The sequence below is a fragment of the Drosophila miranda genome, chromosome XR (assembly GCF_003369915.1).
Source record: "Drosophila miranda strain MSH22 chromosome XR, D.miranda_PacBio2.1, whole genome shotgun sequence".
NCBI lineage: Eukaryota > Metazoa > Arthropoda > Insecta > Diptera > Drosophilidae > Drosophila > Drosophila miranda.
Window position 1 is genome coordinate 28,821,411 of NC_046674.1, and position 12,745 is coordinate 28,834,155.

The following is a 12,745-nucleotide window of genomic DNA, read 5'->3' on the forward strand; positions in this document are numbered from 1 at the left end:
GTTACAGGGCAAACCTTCAAGACAGCCTTAACTACCCCTTACTCATAGAATTCACAGAGAGAGTGCGTGTGCCTCGACGAAAACGTTTTTGAATTAGAAGCCCATGAGAATGGAACATCAAGCAACAGCTGAAGGGAGACTTAAGGCAAAGACTATCATGGAAAGAGAGCCAGAGACTGTTCAAGAATGAAGTGAAAGATAATCTCAATATAGAGATATATATATGTACATATATATTTTATATCAGATACATTCCTGGCATATCTACGATATCATTTTGATGGCGCTATCTCATGCACTTGTGTTACATTGTAAATAGTGGGATTCGTCATTCGGGCCTTTTCTCTGAACAGAATCTCGCACGGAATATGGCCAAGTTTTTTTTATGGGCCTTGCGTGCGCCATAAAAAGGAAGTGCGGCATGCGGCATGCGGCATGCGGCATGCAGCGTGGATGCACGGAACCTCCAACAATGTGGCATATTGTAGGAAAACTCTTTGAAAGTATAACTATCCAAACAACCAATCGAATTCAATTCCATGTTGAGAGATCGCCTCTCATCGAGTGATTTATGCCCCCATCATTGAAACTCGTTGGGCATTAAGATGTTAAGTTGTTGCCATGTTGCCACCATCGAATATCCAAATACCCACCGAAATACTCATCAATAACCCGCTGCTTAGTGGCTTGAACTTGGGGACAGGTTAAACATTTGGCCATCGACCGTGTCATTTAACCCGCGAGCAACAATAGCTCTCCGCCTCTCCGCTTCGGACGTGTTAATCTGCGGAACACTGCTTTTCAATTTCTATCAAGCGAACGGGCGAGCAGTGGTTCGGTTCCGATAGATAGTCGTAGATGGGGGGACTGGACTGGCATGCGGAAAAACAAGATCCGAAATCGAATATCGAAATCCACAAACAAGCGACAAAAATAATGTAGTTGGGGGACACCAAAGAGAAAGAAAGAAATACTCTAAGCGGATTATAGGCACGTCTACTGCGTCGTGCAGCAGTGCCCCTCGGTTGGCTTAGTGTTGCTTAGGCCACGTGAGGGCGCCAATTTAAAATCTACCAATTTATACTACCCTTTGAAAGGGTATCGCCTCTCTAAGGTCTAAGCCATGAAAGACAAATCCAGTAGCCAAGTAGCCACGATCCAATGGAATGAACTCAGAGCCCAGACATAGACCCAGCCACCGCCACTCTACCCGGTCCCCCCCCTCCGCCACTTTGGGTGTAAACAACTACCAAACAAATGAGTGTCCAGAGATGTAAACGAATGACAGACAATCGACGGCTGCCGCTGCCGCTGCCACTGCCACTGCCGAATCGGATCGCTGGACAATCTTATAGCTGGTGATCTGTCAAATATTTCGGCAGCTCCACACCCAAGACTCTACCTCTCCACACACAGTGGGGACTTGTCATTTTCGTCGTCGTCGTAGTCGTAGTCGTGGTCGTCGTGTGTGTTCTGGTGTCTAGGAGGGGGCTTGGCATTGGACACTTACATGATATATAAATCAAGAGAAACAAAGCGAGGGCTGATCGATGACTTGGACAGAGACTACGGCTGAGACTGAGTCGAATGCCTGTTCCTGGCCCTGATCTTACCCAATCGATTAGCTCATCCGTTTAGCATTTCCGGCTGCATTGGGCTCCCGGTGCTCGGTGATCCGTGCATATATTAGATTACGACTCATCCCCTGCCCACTGCCCCCCCCCCCCCCCCCCCCCCCCCCCCCCCCCCCCGGTGCTCCTCCTCCAACCATATAAATGGATCCCCATGGATCGTCCGATCGATCAATATGCAAATTTTGAGTTTTATTTTTGCTTTATGCGACACTATTTCAATTTGTTGCTAATAATTGCTCACAAAGTCATTCGCTGTTTATTGCAGTGCCCGAGGGGGCACGGGGCGTTTGTAGGGGGTTGGTGAGTAACAAAGAAAAGCCATTAAATTATTATAGCCGCTGCTTCTGAGGAGGAGGCATCAAAGGCAGCGGTTCGACCCACAAAAAAGCCCCAGAGAGCATCTTCCCCTCTCTGTCGCTGTAGCTGTCACTGTCTCTGTCTCTGTCTCTGTCTCTGTCTCTGTCTCTGCCTCTGCCTCTGCTCTATCCCAGTGGGGTGTGCTTAGTGGGGGATGGCTTCACCTTCACTTTCAATAAGCGAAGGAGTGTATCCGTATATTATGGATATTTCTTAGGTTTTTTATTCCCCCCGTTCATACTGTATTTTCGATTAAAGTTTTGATTAAATCCCTATGTTCCTTCTGCTAGAACAGAGCGGTTTTTCTTGCCCCACTCCAAGTTTATTTTGAACTGTCTCTTCGGATCCTAATTCCATTCTTTCCCATATATATCTTTATTTTGCTTTAATTTCCAGAGTATTCAAAGTGCGGCCTTGTACTCTTGTGCTTTGGGGTGGGCGGGCGTGCAGTTGCTGTTTCTGTTGCTGCTGGGTATCAATAAGGCGACCCCGCGACCCAGACACCCTTAAACTGTTGTTCAGTTGATTTTTTTTACGGCTTTCGTTAGTTTTTGCAATGATTAAATTTTATTTGCATATACTACATGGACATACATACGTATGTACATGCAGATATACATATGTACTTGTATATGCATTAGAGTGCAGCACAGCAATTGCTATTGAAATTGCTTAATGCTACCCTGTCTAGGGCAGGGTATATCTGTTGAACTGTTTTCTGGACACCTGTCGGAGCTCTTCTTCTACTTCCTGTCTACTCTGCTGTGTGTTAGAATGGAGCTTTACGTAGTGCAGGGTACATGGTGGGTCCACCACACCTACCCTCCTCCACTCACTATTTTTTTTTTTTTGCTTTTACATAACACTTTTTTTGCATTTCATTACAGTAAAAATTTTAGCTATGAATTTTACTGACCGCAGAATACAGGAAGAGGGGGAGGGGCGAGGGTGTGTGAATTTTTGGGAGTGGAATATAAGGAGAAACCGATGGAAGGAGAGGGGAGAGGAGACCATATGGGTGTGCTTCTCCCACGGCTGGCGGAGACTCTTTAACAGGGGAACAGCAGCCGCCGACTGCTGCACTTTCTTCTGCGGCACTTTTTTGTTTTTGCTATTTTTTTGGCACGCTTCGGGCGTCGCAGCTGCTGCAACAATTTCCATATGCCTGGCCCGCTGGCCGCTGCCTGCCACTCTTAATGCTCTTTTCATTCCTTTATAAATTCGCCATTAGATAGATGCCAACAGCGACGCCGACGGCGACATAGAACTTTTCTGCTCCCCGCCTGCCTCCTCCGTGGGTTCGTTCTACTGTTCCCTATTGTTGTTGTTTCTGGCTGCCTGCTGCTAGCCGCAGAGCCGACGACGACTACGACGCCGCTTCTATTGGGGCCGAGCAACCAATCGGCTGGCGAATGACGTGATCGCCAGCGTATGGGGACAGCGCGTGATGCGAGCCAGTGTCTAAAAATAGCACTTCTATACCATTCACTTGACGAAGCGACCCGAACCACGAATCGGTGGTCGGTCGCGTGGAAGCGTGAGTGGGACAAACAAACTTTTGCGAAACGAAACGAATGGAATCGGATTCAGCTTTTTCAGCTTCAGTTACTACTCGCTCTCGCCGTCTTTCTCTCTGCGGGGCTCTCTTCCTCTCTTGTGCGGCATTTGTTATTGTTTAGCGCGCGCTTGTTGCCGGCGTTTCTTTGCTCTCCTCTGTTTGCCGTGCCGGTCTCCTTCGAACACCCTCGCCTCGCCCCTCCTCTGTAAAGTGTGAATGTGAAATGTGAATGGAATAGCGAAGAGGGTGGGCGGCGGGGGAGACTCCATGGTTGAGCTTTGTGCGAAGCGGAGCGGTGCGTCTGCCTCTGCGTCTACCTCTGCTGCCCGCCACGACAGTCACTGATAGCACGCATCGTTATCAAAATTGTTGCTGCCCGCTCTTATCAGGCGCCTTTTGCAGTTTTCCTGCCGCCCAGCGACATAATATGTTCATGGACTCCGGCCCCCGCCTCATTTGTGGCACGGCACACATTTGTTGCACCACTCAGCCAGCCGCAGCCGGCTGCGCAAGCCGCTTAAGCTCACTCTCTCACGCTCTCACCGCATAAAAAACATTTTCAAGGTCACGGCATCGCTGCCGACGTCGCTGCATTTGAAATGCGTGTGCAGCAGCGGGTCGTTCGTCGTTCCACTGCCAAAGCGTTTCGCCAGAGAGCGCTGGGCGAGAGAGGCAACCACAGTGGGCACTGGCTGGTAAGGTAAGTCACAAGGTCTCCCCGAAATACGAAATAAAAGTGATAGGAGCGGGCGCTATTTTCGAAGTCTGATCCCTCCCCCAGGTTAATCGATCGGCTGTCAGATTACCCTCTCGCCCCGGCCGAACCCCGCAAAAATTTCGTTTTGAAGAGGCTTCCACTGTACTTGCGTCGTACAAATTTTCGGATATCTTCGGGTGCCGTTTCAATTCCATTTCCACTTCCATTCATAAGCCCAGCGGCTTAGCCCGACGGGGGCTCGCTTTCATAAGTCCCCACGACTGACGCCACTGCTTGATGTTTGCGGCTCGTTTGTTTATGTGTTTGCCCGGGGCCCGTTCCCAATCGTTCCGTCATAGCGAGACGGCGCGTCGGCCAGACGGTGCGACCGACGCTCTTTCAGTGCTTTGCGTGTTTCAGACTCGAACGCAGCAGCAGCGCGCCCGTCGTCCCGCCCCGCCAACTGACCGACAGTGCCGACCCACCCCGTCCCGCCCCGTCCCCATCCAGCTGACAACCCACCACGAAAGCCAAACGGCGTCGGACGACGTTCTTATTAGATTTTATAGCCGCTGCCTGCTGCTGGCTCCGACTGCGACTTAGAACGTGGCAGAGAGCGAAGAGCGGGAGAGCGACATTCTCAGCCGCGCCTTTTGCCGTTTCGTTTTCGTTCGTTCGTTCGTTTTTTCGTTGTTCTCGTTGCTCGCGCGGCGTTAGAACAGCGCTGCCACTGTCTCGGTCGCAGCTGGCGCCGCTGCCGCCGACTGACTTATTGGCTTTAAGCGAATTCGAATGTTGCTCGAACTTTTATTTCAACGTCTGGTTTCGTCGGGAAAGCAACTCTGAAACTGCCGCCCGAAAAGCGCTGCTCGAAAGCAGATTTCAAAACTGAAAAAGAGAGAGAGTGGCAACCCCCCCGCCCCCCCAAAAACGCAGTGGCAACCCTCTCCCGCGCGCGTTACCCCCCAAACCCCAACCCCAACAAAAAAAAAACACAACAAAAACTGAAGATCAAGATCGGGAATACACCTTATAAAAAGATAGATATATATATTTATACACACAACAGATCGATCGTACAATTATTTTTGTTCAAGTGTTGAATCCACAAAGTGTTACAACAACAACAACAACAACAACAACAACAGAAACAAAAACAACAACAAGATATAATAACAACTACCACAAAATGCCTTACAACAGCGTCACGCTTTAGTGTCATAAGAGTAGCAGTGCCACAAGTGAAAACCAAACCCCTGCTCCTTATCTGTCCCCAAGCCCCCTTGAAAAAAAGTGACCCCATAACAGTGTGCCGCGTGCCCCAAAGAGAACCGACCGCAAACAGGTGTTTTCCCCGCGTACGCTGGAGTATACACAGTGTTAGTAAACGACAAGCAGTGTTGGCAGCAGTAGCAGCAGCAGCAGCCATCATTCATCTCACAATCGAAGGAATCCTGCAGAACAGGTGAGCAATGAATGGGTATATTTCGTATGTTATGTGTCCTCCGAGAACTACGTGACTTTTCTCACATGTTTGCCGCCGCCCCACCGCAGAACATTATCGCAAATTGCTCGCGAATAAACAAGAGGGGGCTATACGGTTCCCCCACACTCACACATTCATTCAGTCGCTAGCGTCGCATTGAACATCTCGTGATGGGGGACGGCAATTGGGGAAAGTCCCCATAATTCCACGACTGGGAGGGAGCAGTGCCCAAAGGTTCTCTAAAGAGTACTCTTTCATAAGAGCATTCACGAGTGCACTCCTGCCATTGAAGAGGCCATTCACTGGGGATTTACGATCCTCATTCATTCATTGGCTATCAAAGAAAGGAACATACATCGAAAGAAAGCGTACGGATCTATCATTGATTCGTTGATACCTTATCGACTCCAACAAGGAATTCATTCCTTCCGAGTTTTCCATTCTTTTGTAGGTGCTCAATATACAGACACACACATAAGGAAACCCCATCATCGGCAGCGCACGCTCTTTTCTTCGGGCCAAAAAAGGTTAACAGGTGTTTTGCCTCTTTTCGCACGCTTCTTTCTACGCTGCTCTTCTCTGTCTGCCGTTCCCCCTCACGCTGCACATGGACACAGATACAAAGATATACGAATACATCAAGGGGGAATCGTATCGAATAAAAATGGCAATGGCAAGTATCTAGAACCATTGCCAATTGGATTTATGGATAATTTCACTTCCACTCTTGGAAATGCATTCATTTCATAAATATTTTTATGTTCCTCCCCCAATTCCACATCACTGACACCAACCCCCCCCCCCCCCACAACCACCCACTCGCCCCCAACCCTTAGCCCAGCTACGCCTGCCATCCCCCAACCCTTAACCCCCAATGAAAAACCAACCCCCAACCCCCATTCTGGCTGTCTGAGGCCAAAGGACTTACTTATCCCAAATCGTTGTGGCCCGCGCGTTGCGCATTTTATCGCAAAGAGAATTTATGCCACGAATTGCGGAAAATGCCACACCCCTCACTCTCTGTCTCTCTCTCTCTCTCTCTCTTTCTCCGGCACACACACATAAAGGGGCTGGGGGCACAGTACAGTGTGTGGCATGTACAATGTATGGGCTCTGTGCCGCCGTCGAACGAATCTACGAATCTTTTTGGGTGTGCGAGTGAATGAATGATTCCCATTGTTGGCAGGCAAGCAGTACCCCTCCCAAGGGAGGAAGGGTCCAAGACGACGCAGTAGTTACAGTTACTCGGGAGGGAGAGGAAGGGTAAGCAACGACATGTGTGTATGGATTCCATCTATCAAACAAAATAGTCACACAAATTATTATTGTACACTTTTAGTGCGCATCGACGGCTTTTGTCTCGAATCTTTGTTCAACAGAACACTTCTATTCGATCATTCATTCATTTGCAGGCTGTATTCGTTCTGTATTCCCTCTCTATTCACCGAGAGATTCATGTGGCTGTCAAAAAGTCATCTGACGCTTCCTTTGCTACGACACAAAACTGTCAAAAGTTTATGCAGTCGGTTTGTGAGACCAAATTTCGAAAGAAAATACATATGATTTTTGAAACCAAAAAGCAATGAAAACTGTCGTATAAGTAAACATCATCGCACATCGCACATCTCTCTGTTTCTCTGCTGCTGTGTGCAACGGCAGCATGTGGCAAATGTGTAAATATTTCAACAGATTTAACCAATACTCTCAGGGCGGTCCACAGAGAGGTGCAGTCTAGGCATTGCATCAACAAGTACGATACGATTGATGCAATGGAACGATAGGAAATGGACACTCACTGGAAGGAAAGGAATCGAAACGAAGCGAAACGAACAGGGAAGGAACACTTTAGGGAAGTACTTATGGGATTGATTCAAACAGGAACAGGAAAGTCGCAAAAATGTTAGAAGAATGGCATAGAAAAATAGAAAAAGATTCAAAAGAAAGAAAACTCAAGAAACTATTGATACAAAAGTGTTTGAGTAGCGGACTGCCTTGTAGCATATGTAATTGTTGTCTTTTAGTCAATGAGGGACTGAAAGTAGTTGATCTTTTGGTGGATGAATCTTTAATCACTCGATTTCTGGACACTCACCGCCGTTCTATAAAATACTTTGAGGCAACGAAAAGGGTCTCGGGTCGACCCGCATCTCCGACCCTTACCAATCGTGCAATCAAGCCTTAATTCGTTCCAATTCATTTTTTTTGTTTGGGCAAATTCATTAACCAATTTATGCGGCACCCTATTCCTCCCCCCCCTCAATCCCATTCCCGTCTGCCATTCCCGTTTCCGAAGTCGATATTCGATTCTCCATTTCACCCACGCGCTTTCTCCGAGGCGGTTCGTTGCTGTTTTTTTTCGCTGGAAATTTGTATGCATTTTGATTTTTGCTAACGAGTATTTTATTTATATTTTTAAGAGTATTTTTCGTACATATATACATACATATTTTTTTTTTACTTCGTTTTGAGAGACACGCTTTAGGGCGGGGCGGGCTGGAGCGGACGGACCGGGCTTAGTCCGGCCACTGGAATAGGAATAGTAGGAGCGGCAGCGGCGGCGGCGGCGGCGGCGGCGGCGGCGGCGGCGGAGCGAAGCTCTGGCCAAAAGCCAAAGCCAGTAACCGGTTTGCCATTTGTCAACTTTGCCGTCGACAGACAGACAGACAGACAGAGAGACAGTCGAAAATGCGATACCGAGTAGCCGTAAAAAGCGCTTCACAAATAACAATACTCTTCTTTTTTTTGTTTTTTAAAAGAAGAGAGACAGAAGGCAGTGGCAGCGGATCGTCACGAATGGGAATATACCCTACTTAAGAAAATCCAATCGAATTACTCAAGAGCTGTCCTTGAATCCTTGAAGAAAGGTTTTATGTAATTTTACCCAAAAACACCTTAGATTCCGACTTGGATTCAATTTTACTTAAATATGAAAGAATTTTTTGGATTTCCAGTGTAATTGATACGAAAATACTCAATTTTCTCCAACTATAGATATATACATATATGTATCTATAATGCCATCGAGGCGTGAACACTGTGAAGAATACTCTGATTATACCTCGAAAATCCAAAATCCAATCCGTTTTTGACCGAAACACCCTTCCATTCATGCCAAGGGGCTTCCAATCGGACGCAGTAACAGCCTTGGCCCCCTAGAACACCTATTCTCATTCCGATTCGTTCCTCCGTGGAACACGGATGGACATCGCACGCACAATACATATATATTTGTGTTGCCTTTCCAGCGTTCCACCGCCTTGGCCCGTATCCCCATTTCCATTCATTCTATGTTTTTTCCCCTCTTTCTATCCCTGGCCTTTTCTTTTCCCCGAAATGTTTTGCGTATAACCTTTTGCCTTAACCTCTCCATGCCCTCCCTGCTCCACTCCCCCTCTTCTGCTTTATCACTATCTCTTTTCCTCTCCCTCTTTCTGGCGGTGGAACATTTTGTTTGTTGTTTGTTTTTTTTTATTGTTTAAAATTCATCACGAATTTTATTTTGTTGTGCGTTTTGTTATTATTTTTTTTTTTTTTGTTGGCGTTTGGCTTTTTATACAACTTTTTTTTCCATTTCGTTTGGTGTTTTTTGTTGTTGTTTTTCTTTTTTTTGTAGCGCTGTCGACGTCGTCGTCGCCGTCTTCTAACCTTGAAGCACATTAAATATTGTTGGTTTTGTTTTTGGTTTATTTTTCGGGTTTGTTTCTGTTTCTGGTTGTACTATATTCTGATTCTGTTCTGTATTTTCGAATGCCGAAGCGCTGAATACTGTTCTTTCTTGCAGATACATTTCGCTGTGATTTGCCCTTATCGCTTTTTAAGTACAGTTTCTTCTTCTTCCATTCCATTCCAAAAATTCCTATATCCATTAGGAGTACGTTAGAGTTCCTCCGGGGGGGGATTCTCTGTACAACTTTTTCATCCGCGAACGGAAACGTATCGAAATCCTAAAGCGTCCTCCCAGAACGGCAAGCGTATCCAGAAATCAGTAACATCTGAAGAAGAAGAAGAAGAAGCAGCAGAAGCACATAAAATGTGTGTAATACCAAAAAGTACATACATATGTATGTACATATGTTTATGTTATATATAATTCATAGAAGAAAAAGACGAACTAAATAAAATTAAAAAAAAGGTTCATGTGGGGTCGGGTTTTCGCGTCTCTGCCCTCTGCTTCCAGCTGCTGCTTTTTCCTCTTCCTCTTCTTCGTTTTAGTTTTTTTTTTTCGGTTTAATTGTCGAATTTTCGTTTCGTTTCGTAAGATACCACTTAGCACAATGAAGGGTGTATTGGGATTAAGGGAGAAGAAGAAAAACGAAAATCCAAGATCAAATCAACCACAAATGGCTATTCCAATGAGCTATGAGTATATTTAGGTATATAAATTTATCCAATGTTGCATACTCTACGAAGACGTTGGAGTCGACAGTCTAAGACTCCACAAATACTAACGATTTGTCCCACCAAAAACTGAATAAAAAATTATAACATTCTACACTTTGGAAAGTAAACACTGACCGAGGTGGGCTGCCGCATGACGCGCAGTGTAAAAAAAATGAGAGACAAAAGAACTACAGAGCTTGAAAAAGATCTCAAATCTAAAATCACAAATATTAAAGCGCATACATCTAATGAGTATCACTTCAGTCGTATCTAGTCGCTGCTTACGTTTCGTATTGGTTCTATGGCGTTGCGCCTAGGCGTTGTGTCTCTCTTATATACATACTATATATCATTATTTTGTTGTTGGTTTTTTTGTGTTGCTTTGTTGCTCCAAAAAATTACTTAATTGCAGCCATATGTGAGACCCGGTCCCTCCTCCTTACTGCCCCGCGGTGGGCTCCTAGTCTGCCTCCTCCCTCCTTCTATTCCTCCTTCTGCCCCTTTTTTTTGGGGGGGCTAGAAACTGGAAATATGTCGTCGTTGGTTTGGTTTTCGTATCTCTGTATCTACGCATTTCTTGGCTTTGTATCTCCCTCTCCGTCATGCTCTCTGTCTTTTGTATCTTTGAATCTGTATCTTTTTCCTGCGTATGCGTATACGTATACGTATCTAATTCTAATTTATTTTTCGCCAAAAAGAACAACTTTAATGAGGAGGCAGGCTAAAAAGGAAACCCAAAAACCAAAAACCAAAAATATTAGCCTTTCGCTATTTTACTATCTATGTATCTCTCTCTCCCTATCTCGCTCTCTCTTTCCTTCTGCTTATCCGCTGCCTCTGTCGCTGTCGTTTTTATTTATTTATTTATGCCCCTGGCTTTTATTCTTATTTTATTTCTTTCCTTTTTGTTGTTGTTGTTGTTGTTTTGTTTTTGTTTTTTTGATCAATAAATTAAGTTCCCGTTGACATGCCACCCCCTTGATTTTGGCACCCCCCTGGCACTCTTTCTCTTTCTCTCTCTCTTTCCGTTTTTCGCCAGCTCTTGCTCTCTCTCTCTCTTTGCCTCTTTTTTTTTGGTCATTTCAATTGCAGCAACGGGCGGCGGCGGCGGCGCGTCATGCTCTGCTGCGCTTTAATGGCCCGAAAACTGTGGCGGAGGGGCAGGGGGAGGCGGAGGAGAGGGTTGCCGCAGCAGAGGGCGACTTTTGCTTTCGTTGCACGTAGAACGAGCGACACACACACAAAAATTCCAAATTCAAATACGAAATTGAACTTGAAAATTGTTGTGGCTGGCGCTTGGAATACCCTCCGCTCAACCTTCCCCGCTTCCCCGCTCTCCCGCTACCTGGAAGCCACTTTCAAGCTTCAAGCCTCGAACAATCACAAAGCCCTGCTCTTCTCACGCTCATGCCAAAAAAAAAAACAGAATAAAACACAAACAAAAAAGAGAGAGAGATAGAGAAACATGTTTGCCGGAGAGAATCGGAGAAGCGGTTGGGCACCAGCGTGGGGGCCCATTAAAAACCCAAAAAACTTGAGACTTGAATGCGGTGTTGTCCCCCGTACATGCCTCTGTGGCATGGCTTCGCCTCCCCAGCCTTTGATTCGAAGCTCTAGAGATCGTGTAAAGCTGTGGGCGTGGCCCTTGGACAACAAATGTTTTGTGGGGCCCCCAAAAAAGGGAGATGCCCCCTAAAAACAAAGTCGAGGAGGAGTAGTAGAAGAACAGACAGAAGGGAATGAAATAAGCGAACTTACAGAGAGATATCTAATGGGAGAAAGAGAAAGACAGACAGCACCATCTGTTCCATCTGTTAGATTTGTCACAAGTAATTCAAAGATACTTTTTCTATTCGCAATGAGATTCACAAGGCCTTTCGGAATCTTTCTTCCCTTGGGGTTTCCCTAGTAAATACATCTTCAAATTGAGGCAAAGATACAAAACAGGGCTACGAGATAAAAGATACACAATGCTCTTATGAAATATTTATACAGTGATAGAAAACAGATCGCCAAAATACAAGATACAGCAAGAGAACGGACCTCCCAGAGATATTTGTATCTTCAGATCTTATGCATCCTTTGTATCTGTGAGGCAAGGACTCAAGGCAACACGGTTTCAAGATATAAGATCATCTAATGATGCCCATTTTCTATTTGATTCATCCTTCTTCCTTTTTTTTAATGGAAAACAATTCTTGGAATCCCTTAGAATGTATCTAGAGATAGAAGCAAAGGCTTTAGATACAATATCTTGTATCTTCTTCTAATGATTCCCATTCCCTACTCTTTCTTCATCCTGCGGATCTTCCCCTATGGATACTTGTATCTTCAGATGTTAAGCATCATTTCTCTTCTTCCCAGCACCCTCTTCACCCTTCCCCTCTTCCCATACAATAATGTGCAAATGTATCCAACAGATACAGCTGTATGTATCTCTTCACTCAAGACAAATGGCTGTGCAAAACTCATTAGAAGCCCGAAAACCGAATCCCCAAACCCCAAACCCCAAACCGAATCGCTCCAGCTCTGCCGCTCCACTGCTTAATGACTTTCCGCTGCGATGGGCAGCAGCAGCAGTAGGGAAGTGCCTTTTGTTGCTGTGGAATGTGTTACGCTTTTTGATCCATAAA

At 45.8% G+C, this 12,745-nt stretch overlaps 1 protein-coding gene across 1 annotated transcript in view; it reads left to right on the forward strand.

Annotated features, from left to right (window-relative positions):
* The first annotated feature begins 5,006 nt into the window (after nt 1-5,006).
* The window catches only part of LOC108153026 (activating transcription factor 3), a 40,714-nt gene continuing 32,975 nt past the window's right edge, over nt 5,007-12,745 (forward strand). The window contains exon 1 of the mRNA XM_017282781.2: nt 5,007-5,711. The gene's annotated coding sequence lies outside the window, so the exon portion shown is untranslated. The remainder of the gene's footprint in view (nt 5,712-12,745) is intronic.